The sequence below is a fragment of the Arachis ipaensis genome, chromosome B07 (genome assembly GCF_000816755.2).
Source record: "Arachis ipaensis cultivar K30076 chromosome B07, Araip1.1, whole genome shotgun sequence".
Classification (NCBI taxonomy): domain Eukaryota; kingdom Viridiplantae; phylum Streptophyta; class Magnoliopsida; order Fabales; family Fabaceae; genus Arachis; species Arachis ipaensis.
This window is the reverse complement of record NC_029791.2, coordinates 26,507,847-26,518,341: the sequence shown is the minus strand read 5'-3', so window position 1 is coordinate 26,518,341 and position 10,495 is coordinate 26,507,847. Positions and strand designations below refer to the sequence as shown.

Genomic DNA, 10,495 nt, shown 5'->3' with positions numbered 1-10,495 from the left:
GAACAGGTTGGTCATTCATGCTGTTTAGGAAAAACCTTTTGAAAGGCTTTTGAATTTTGAAGAAATAACAGTTTTCTCTTTCAGAAAATATTTCAGATTTTAATGGTAAATCTTTGGTTTTTAGAAGGATGCATAAGACGATTATTAAACACTATGGTTTAAAAAGAGTTTTATTTCACGTATCCTATTATAGTAATTCTTTAACCCCATAGTGAGAACCGGCGAGGATGATGTTATCACTCCCCTACAGGTCTTTTCTTTTTCAGGTTAAGGGCGATGAAGTTTGGAAGAGCCTATTACTTTTCTATTTATCCTATGTTTTGTATTGTTCTAGTATTTATGTTCCCTCGCTTTTAATTTTACAAGTTTTGTAAGAGGGATAGGAAATTGATATGAAATGCTTGTAAATTAATAATATGTATATATATGTATTCTTTGTGAGTATTGTAATTTGTAATGTATGTATGGATGTAAGTTTTGTAAAAATACGGTTTAAGTTTTTTTAACAGGCTCATATTTTAGTATTAAATAATTTAAGAGTCGTCGTAATACCCGAGCTATCAAAGTGGCATAGCTGGAAGCGTGACATTTTGATAGTTAAGGAGTTACATTATGGTATCAGAGCGGTCCTTCCTATCGAGCCTGAGGAATAGACCGACTTTGCTTCAATTGCATACTTTGAGCATATGTCATGTAACAGGTCTCGTTCAGATAACGAGAATTAGAACTTACATGACGGTCTATTCATTAATGCCATTAGTCTTGCATGGCATAATTCCTGATATTATGTTTGGCCGGCTTAACACTAGTGAATTATGTTTATGGAAGCACCGATGGGTTATCATAGATGATATGCGAGTCATAGATAACGCAAGTCGCGGGTTTGGGAATGTTAGAAACTATTTCTCGAAGTTACTCAGTTAAGTGCCTTGTTTCTACTGATGTCATGTTACTTTGGAGTCCTCAATTGCTATTTCTTTTGGGGAGTAAATTCATGTTTCCCCAATCCTATTCTTCTGTTCATATGCTTTCTCCTTTGATTCTAGTCGCATATGTCTGCTTAACGTCCTTGGTGTGTTTACCTTTCTTTGTTTAAACTCTTTTCTTGATCCATGTATTCTTTGGTACAACTTTGGTCTTGTTGATGCAGTGTATTCCTTTAAGCTCCTATTCCGACTTCTTTCTAAAGTTGTGATTTAACTTTTCTCTTACTTGACTATATTTACAACATTATTCTTAAACCCTTTATAAATTTGTTTTTGATTTGATATAACCTTCTCTATATAAAACTTTGAAAATTCTGTGCAATTTAAAATCTATTTACTTCCAATATCTTGCCAGTTCTTTTACTGGTTTATGAAAATATGCTTATTTTAATATATATATATATACAACTTGACTTTCTAACAACTATATTATAGTTTTTATGAATATTTTTATCTGATTATGTATTTAGATATTCTTCAAAGAAATATTTTTGTCTCTTTCCAGTTAATTTTCGTTTAATAAACTTCACTTAATCTATTTTTAATTTAAATTTGGTTTAGCATAATACGTTAATTATGCATTCGATGTTCTTTTGAAAATGTTGGACTCATATCTTTCTTTTTAAGAACGAACAAATTTCTTTTTGAGTTTTTCATTTCTATAGATGATATACTTGGTTCTATTTTTAATTATTCTTTTACTATTATGAACATCACCATTAGTTTTAGTTCTCCTTCTCTTGTGAATCTTATACTTATCCAAGCCAATTTGAATTTGTTTCAATTTAGTGCACCGTTTATTCTCTTAATTTTCTTTCTTTAGTCAAAGGTTTTTTCTTGAGAATTCACTATTGATTGAGTTGTCTTTTCTTATGAGATTTGTATTCTTTTGAGTCAATTGAAAGCTTGTTTGATGTCTCATGCCTAGTGGATCTTATTTTTTGAACTCCCTTGATCTAGGATCCTTTCTCGTCTGGCCTGATTTCTTTTTAAGTACATCTTAATATTCTTAAATGTTCCTATGAGATGGCGATTTCAACCATATTCTTAGAGTTTTGAGGTGAACTTTTAAAACAAGTTTTGCATTCCCTTCTTAAAAAACTTTAAATTAATTTTTCTCGCTTAATTGCATCCATAGCCATTCTTTAAATTTGACAAGATTGTTCTGAAGTTGGCATTCACTATTTTACATGAAGTTTAGAAAGTTTCCTTATTTAGCAGAAACCTGTCTGTTTGCAATGCACCACTTATTTCCTTTACTGACTTATAAGCAAATTTTACCTCGAAAATTTCTTTTCTAAATGGAGTTTGAATATGAACTTTGAAAGTTTATGTAGTTTAAAATTTTGCTTTCTTTTTTTTTTCCAACAAAATTTGATTTTCCTCCAACTTTGTTGCGATCCCATTGCACAACTTTATTTGATTTAGTACCTAAATGTCTTTCGAGAATTGTGCGAAACTAATCTGGCCTTAACGCAATTGACCTAAATTCTTCAAACCTCACCTATTCTACCTTCTACTTGGAAACTGTTTGGACGAAATACAATTTAATTTTCTTTTAGCCATATTGCAGTTTGGATATATGTTTCTGTCATCCTTTTGCAAAAAGCGGGTTGCATACTTTTTCTTTTAAAACATGATGTGATCTTCTTTAAAATTTTTCATTCTTTATATTCAAATGTATTAGAAGGTATTCTTAATCATAATTTTTTTTTTAAATCTTGTGAGCGTCATTACTGACTTTAGTTAATCTTCTTCTATGATTTTATACTTCTTTAACTCAGCTTGACTTTGTTTCAAACTACCACAATACTTTTCCTTTTATTGTTCCTATCGGTCTTCTTTGGTTGATATTAGACTTGTGACCGGTAGTGAGTTTGCGAAGTGATTGATGAGGTTGAGAATTTTTAGATGTTTCGCTCAATAAAGTACAACAGGGAGTTGTGATAGTGGTCTATGTTAAAACCATTGATGTTGACACCATGTAACTTCTTTGTGTTGAAGCTATCTTGTAACTCCTGCCCTACACCACACTCTTCCCTTATATCTAAGTTTTATAGTATATCCGGTATTTGAAAATTTATATATATGCCAAAACTTCTTGTTTTTCTAGAGTATTCAAAAGAAAAGTATTAAAACTATGTAATATGTTATGTATAACTCAATTTTTGAGGACGAAACTTTTATAAGGTGGATATGATGTAAGACCCAAAATTTTAGAAAAATCTTATTGTGAGTTAGTTTCAATTTATTTATTCATTAGAGATTTTATTTTAAAAAATTATTTTATTACAATTAATTAAATCAAGCTTTGATAGGTAAATTAGAAATTTTACTTAATCTTATAATTATTGAATAATTTTCTATATTTAAATTATACAACTTAACAGTTGTAAAAGAATAAGAATTTTATATGATTTAAGTTAAATAATTGAGATTTTAGAATCTAATATCTTAAATTTTATTAATAAAGAAAAAATTAATTATATTATTATATATTTTAAATTAGAATACTTGATTAAAAATTTAATATAATAAATAAATTTTTTAAAATAATTTTAAGGGATTAAATTAGATTTCAAATTAATACAACATACCCTAATTTTATTAAAATTACCAAACTCTAATTTTATCCAAAATCCCCAAATCCAACCCTAACTCTAACCAAACAAAACCCTAATTTTACCCTAACCCTCACCGCCACTTACCCTCACCACCACTCACCCTGCCCTCACCTGTCACACACATACACATGGTAAAATGAAAGAAAAGAAAGAAAAGGAAGACGGAATGAAGGAACTGAAAGAAAGGGAGGGGAAAGATTGAGAGGGGAAGGAGAAGAGAGGGAGGACGGTGCCGGCGAGCGTCACTGCCGCCGCGCCGTCGTGTTGCCGTTAAGAGAGAGGAAGTGCGAACCAAAGCCATGGGAGGGAGGAGCAGAGCCGCGGAATGATAGAGAGATTGACGAATGGGGTGTTGTCTCGTTCATCATCGTCACTGTCGCTGCCGCCTTGGGTCCGCCCATTGTTGTACTCATCGCTGAAGCTCGAACACCGCTACAGCCACCGCGTTGTTGTCATCTTTAGATCCGCCATTGCTCTGCTGCATCTCCATGGTGCTTTCATCAGCGCCAAACCGCCATGCTATCACTGCTGCTGGGTTTCGCCGCGCCTTGCCTCCACCACCTCGGCTGCCAGAAACCGCCGCTTCTCTAAATTCTCTGTCTTGGTAAGCTTTAACCTTGCTTCTAAATCTTCCTGTTTGTTAAGTGTATTGTTACCGTGAGCGTGTTGATAAGGCTGTTGTGCTAGCTTTATGGTTACCACGAGTTTTCTGTTGTACACCAACACCAGAGCTGCCGCTACTTAACTCAGTTATTTCTTCTCGGTTATGGTAAGCATTTCAATTTTGAAAAGCCCTTTAGTCACTATTTTGTTATCTTACGCTGAGGTTTTGCAGTGTTAATTGCTATAAGATTGAGTTTCAGTTATTCTATGTTGTGATTAGAGTTGTTGTGGTTGCTGCGTAAGCAGTTTAGAGCGAAGGTTGCAGCTGCCGCTGATTGCGGGCTGAAAAGAAAGGGTTTCTTGATGCGTTTGGTTTATGAGTTTCGATTATTCGAGGTAGGGGTTTCTTTCTAAAAACTCAATTTTATATTTGGAATTGTTATAATTAGATATTGTTGAATCTATTTTTTTAAAGTTTCGTAAAGAGTTTGATTGTTGAAAACAATTTGATTTTGGGTTGGTTTGATTTGGAAATGGTTTGGTTGGGACCCAAAAAGGGTGGTAAAGTCCAAGTTTTAGGGGAGGTGCTGCCGAAATTCTATAAAATATGAGATTTTATTGAAATGTTCTTTGGAAAATTTTGAGTTTTAATACTTTTATTATTTCATTTGAATTGTTTAAGAAAGTTTTAAATTATGTTTTGAAATGAAGTATTGAAAAGAGAATTATGATTTAGCCTAGTTTCTTAAGAAAAGTATTCTATCTCTTTTGGGAGCAAATCATTTAGAAGAAGTTTATATTTAAGGGTTGTTTTATATGTGAAAAGGGTTTATGTTTTTGGAAATTGGCTTGAGGATTTCAATTGGAGGAGTTTTAGTGACTTTGAAAGAACTTGAATTTCAATTGACAAGTCTCATTTTACAATATCTTAGGAAAAGTTTAAATTTTTCTTTAAATTCTGAGTTTTGAAAAACTAAAACGATTTCTGAGCAATTGGAAATGCTCCGGATTTAATCATGGATTTGAAATTGGTTTGGTTTAAGTAAAAAGGAATGGTTTTGAAAATATGTTCGGAGTAAATGATTACACAAATTGGTTTGGCCTAAACTCTATTTTTAGTTATTCAAATAAAAAAGCTAAGGTTTTAAAGATTTTAAATGAATTCGAGGAAATAAATTAGGTTATTCTCCCCTAAAGTCTTAAGACTCTGCTGAGGAATTTCATTACCAAATCCTGTGTTATGATGAATGATTTTTGAATCTTTCAGAAGGAATTTTTAATTTGGCATAATTTCTGAGTTGTTTAGGAGTTTTAGAAGGATGTTGAAGAAATGTGGCTTGTTTTGAAAAAGGAAATTTACTTTTGAGAAAGGTGGCTTATAAGCTTGAAATGATTTGAGAAAAGAGGATTATTGAAGTTAAGAGAGAGTTAAATTTGATTTTGGTTTTTAAAGAAAAGTAATTTGAGAAGAAAGTGATATATGACAGAAATGATATTTTTGACTTGATATGAAGTGTTAATGAAGTGCAGAAATGATGATGAATGAATGTGTGGCTTTTGCACTTCTTTTATTGGAGATATGAGTTTCCCTGGGTAAAGTACCGTGCTTGCCACCACGTGTTCCAGGTTGAGACTCAATTCTCTGTTGACCCTACGATGTAAGGGTGACCGGGCACGTATAAATTCTCGGGAATAGTACCCGTATTGAGCGATTTGATATATGAGAAAAAGCTATGCATAGACTCATGGGGATGTGCGTCAGGGGACAGTCCAAGGGTTTAGCAAACCGGGCTTGTTGGGTTGGCTTGATAACCGATAGATGAGACTCATCAGCCATAGGGCAGGCATTCATCATATGCATCTACGAGACATTGTTTGGGTGTACATATTGTAATTAGTTTGCCTACGTAAATAATTATGCCTAATTGCTAATTGCTCTACTTGATATATCTGCTTGATTTTGTTTGAACCTTCTTACTTGTGTTTGTGACTGAAAACTGGTTGGATTGTGGTGGATTAACTGTTGATTGAAATGTTTGGGCCTATGGCTGTGATTGATTATATGATGGGCCGAAGGCTGTGAATGGTTTGTGTTTTTAGTTTCGTAAAGTATGAAAAACTAAACTGGTTCAGCATAGACTTAATGAACCTATGCTTGAAACAGTTTGGTCATTCATACTGCCTAGGAAAAGCTCTTTTAAAAAAGGTTTGGATTTTTGGAGAATTAATAGATTTCTCTTTTAAAAAGAATCTCGAATTTTGAATGTGGATCTATGGTTTTGAAAAGATACATAAGGCGGGTAACAATCACTGTAATTTAAAAACAGTTTTTATTTTCACGTATCCTATTATAATAATTCTGCAACCCTATAGTAAGAACCCTTTCGAGGACGATGTTCTCACTCTCCTACAGGTGTTTCTTTTTCAGGATATGGACGAGGAAGTCACGAAGAGTTTATTCTGTTTTCTATTTATATGATGTATTGTAGTAGTTACTTTTTCTCTCGCCTTTATCCTTACAAGTTCTTATAAGAGGGATAGGAATTTGATTATGTAATGCTTGTAAAAATATTTAAGTATATATATTTATATATTCTCTATGAGTACTGCAATTTGCAATGTAAGTATGGAAGTAAGTTTTTGAAAAATACAGTCTAAGATTTTAAACAGACTCATATTTTAGTATTAAATATTATAAGAGACGTCGTAATGCCCGAGCTATCAGAGTGGCGCAACCGGAAGCGTAACATTTTGATAATTAGGGTGTTACACGTAACACTCACCTAAATAGAAAACTTGTGTATGAAGAAATGTAAGATAAGAGTAAACTAAGCAGGATAATATATGATGAGCAGATATTTTATACGCTTTTTAGTACTATTTTCTTAGTGTTTTTGAGTATATTTTACCAAGTTTTAGTACGTTTCAGTGCAAAAATCACTTTTTGGATATTACTTTGATTTTTTTTTATATTTTTCTTATGATTTCAGATAATTTTTGGGTGAATTTGGCTAGTTTTGACAAAGTATGATTCAGAGGCAAAGAAAGGACTGCAGATGCTGTCAACTCCTGACCTCCGTGCATTCCAATGAACATATCTTGAGCTACAAAGATTCAAATGACACGTTCTCAATGTCATGGGAAAGCTAACTTTCATGGCTTTCCAGCAATATATAATAGTTTGTACTTTTCTTTGGAAATAAAGGCCCAAAATGGGCGTTAGACGCCCAAACTACCCCCTTTCTGGCGTTTGACGCCCCAAGAGGAGCAAAGCTGGTGTTGAATGCCCATAACTGGCGTTCAAATCCCCAAAGGGAGCAAGGGAACACCAAAACACCTCCTAATGGGCGTCCAATGCCCATTCACTCAACCTGGATGCCAAGTTCAGCCCAAAACACTCACAAAAGTGGGCCCGGAAGTGGATTTTTGCACCATTAGCCTAGTTTCATTTCATCTTTGTAATTTTTGGTTATTAAGCTAGTATTTATAGAACAAGGATCACCCTTGTTCAAAACTTTTGAACCTTTCGAACATTTACCATTGTTTTCTGTAAAGTATGAGCAACTAAACCTCCTAGGTCAAGGATAGGAGCTCTGCTCATTCCTATGAATTAATGTTATTACTTTTCTACTTTAATACATGTTTGATTTCAATTCTATAATGCATTTTCGTTCTTCATCTTTATGAATTGGGGGTTAAACGTGACATTGACCCCTCTTTCTACATGGGTTCATGCGAAGCCTTAGCGGGACAGTGTGAATTATAGCTTGAGAATGCATCACAGATTCCAAAAGAGTTATCTGGGATAATTGGGGTATGTGAGATAAAACTTCGTTAGTCATGGGTAGCTGAGGTCTCTGTTGCGTTAAGGCTAGAATCCTGAGCTTCATTCTCCGATCCGAAAGATCCGACCTTGTCTGTGGCATTTTGAGTAGGATCATCAGAGTCTGAATTGCGTGAGCTTCACCCTCATTCATATTAAACAACCACTGACAACAGGAGTTGGTATGAATCAGAGGAGATCAATGACCACTAGTCCCGGCTTTGATCACTTACAGCCTTGCCATTGAATGAATCACTCATTGTTAAAGTAGTCAGTAAGAAGCATCAATCTAGAAGAACAAGCATCTCCAATGCCTTGACTAGTTTCTCATTATCGTTTCCACATCAATAAAGTAATTCTTTCCTTACTATTTCTGTTTATGCATTTCTACAACAATCAGTCTTTTCTGTTCACCTTACTGAGATCTACAAGATAACCATTGCTTGCTCAATCTGACAATCCGCGTGGGATCGACCCTCACTCACCTGAGGTATTATTTGGACGACCCGGTGTACTTACCGGTTTAGTTGTGCGAGTTCTAAATTTCATGCACCAATATACAGGAGAGTTCCAAGATACAGATATAAAAAATTCCGACTTGGCTCGCGAAGATAACCCGGCCAGAGCACATAGGTATATATACATATATACATGGAAACGCAAAAGACCCCAAAATATAGCTTACAGAACCTGCTTCTCTAAAATAACCTCTAAGAGGGGTAATACATCACGTACATAAGTAGAGGAGATAATAAGTATCTACATATAACTAATAGCCAAAAGTAAAGTCCCGAATTGATAAAGTCTTCGCTATGAGAAGCTTCCAGCATGCCTTAGCGAGGAGCCTCATGTCCTGCATCTGAAAACCATAGAATACGTATGGGGTGAGAACCAGAGGTTCTCAGCATGGTAACAGTGCCCACATCTCTAACATATAATGTCCCGAAAAAGTCGAAGGCGATCCTAGAACTTCCGACAACAGGTTATAAAACTTAAAGATTTAAAACAGAAAACCATAACGGGGTGGTCCTCTAAGCTTCTAAACTTAACCCAACTTTAATTTAAACAGTCGACTATTCCCCTTTCCTCCACAATCCTCCCAAACACCAGTAGAACTACACAGACAAACAAAGCAGACAAAGCAAATGCAAGTAGAATACAGATACAACAAGTAGCATTTATAGTAGGTAAGCATAATAATCACATAGGCAAGCTCAAGTACTGCACAATCAAACAAAGCAGACATATGCATATGATGTATGTCTATCCTACTGGCCGTGAGCTCACGTGTCAGTTTTTTTGCCAGAACCCGACGTGTTCGGTAGCTAACCCGGGCAAAGTCTCTCTGTTGCACCTTAATACCATTAGAGGGGATCCGTGCCCTATCACCATTAGAGGGTATCTGTGCCTGCCACCATTAAAGGGTATCGGTGCCCTGTCACCCTTACAACCAGAGAGAAAACACAAGCATACTCGCAACATTTTCACATTTCCTCAATTAATCATAATCATTTAATCCCCAATCATATTTTAGTAATAATTCATCATTAACTCATCTCTTTCTTCATCAATATAGTACCAACAACAACTCCAAATTCACTAATCAATATGCATATCAACCAATATAACACATAAAGCTACACACAAATTATTCATAGGAATCTCAATCACAACCTCCAACTCAATAATCACATTCATAATACTCAATCCCAACCAACAACAATATCAACGATTCATTTCCTATCTTAGGGTCTCTAGCCTAAGTTTTCACAATACATTAAATTTTAGATACGAGAAACCGAAACCATACCTTAGCCGATTTCCGATAAACCCGGAACACCTCAAGCGTTCCGGCACCACAATCTCTACAACTCCAGCCCCTCACCAATGATACCCAGCCTCCAAAGTTAATCCTCTAGCTTCCAATTTCTCAAATTAACTCCAACTGATAACCAATTTCAATGTAACATCACAATTATCACTATAATCAATATAGAGTTCACTAATTCAACATTTCATAAGGGGTTAGAGGGTTCTTACCTGACCCACGGCTCAAACAAGCTAAACCCGACAATACCCGCAGGCTAATTCGACTCTAAACACAAAAATTACACAAAAATTCAATATAATACCCATTAAATTTTGAAATTTTGAAATACGTTCTTCCAAAAATTTTGCCACGTTTGAAAAAGCTGTAGAATTTCAAATTTCAATTCCAAACTTCCGATGTACATAACGTTTTCGTTTTAAATGATTTTTCATCCATTTTTCGCACGGCGTAAACTTCACAAACCCAATTTTTATATGAAAGAAGTTTCAAATAATTTAAGGGTCCTGAAGCCAAGTTATGGCTCGCCGAAGTTCGGCCCAAAAACCAGCTTTACACAAAACCTCAAAACCTCCATTTTCAAAATAAACCAATTTCTAAACCTTTTTAAACCAAGCCAAAATCTACCAAT

The 10,495-nt window shown here is 34.6% G+C and overlaps 1 long non-coding RNA gene across 1 annotated transcript in view; it reads right to left on the bottom strand.

The window, feature by feature from the left end:
* Nucleotides 1-10,079, bottom strand: part of LOC110264530 — a 23,268-nt gene extending 13,189 nt beyond the window's left edge. Inside the window, exon 1 of the long non-coding RNA XR_002350711.1 lies at nucleotides 9,983-10,079. This is a non-coding gene — a long non-coding RNA (uncharacterized LOC110264530). The remainder of the gene's footprint in view (nucleotides 1-9,982) is intronic.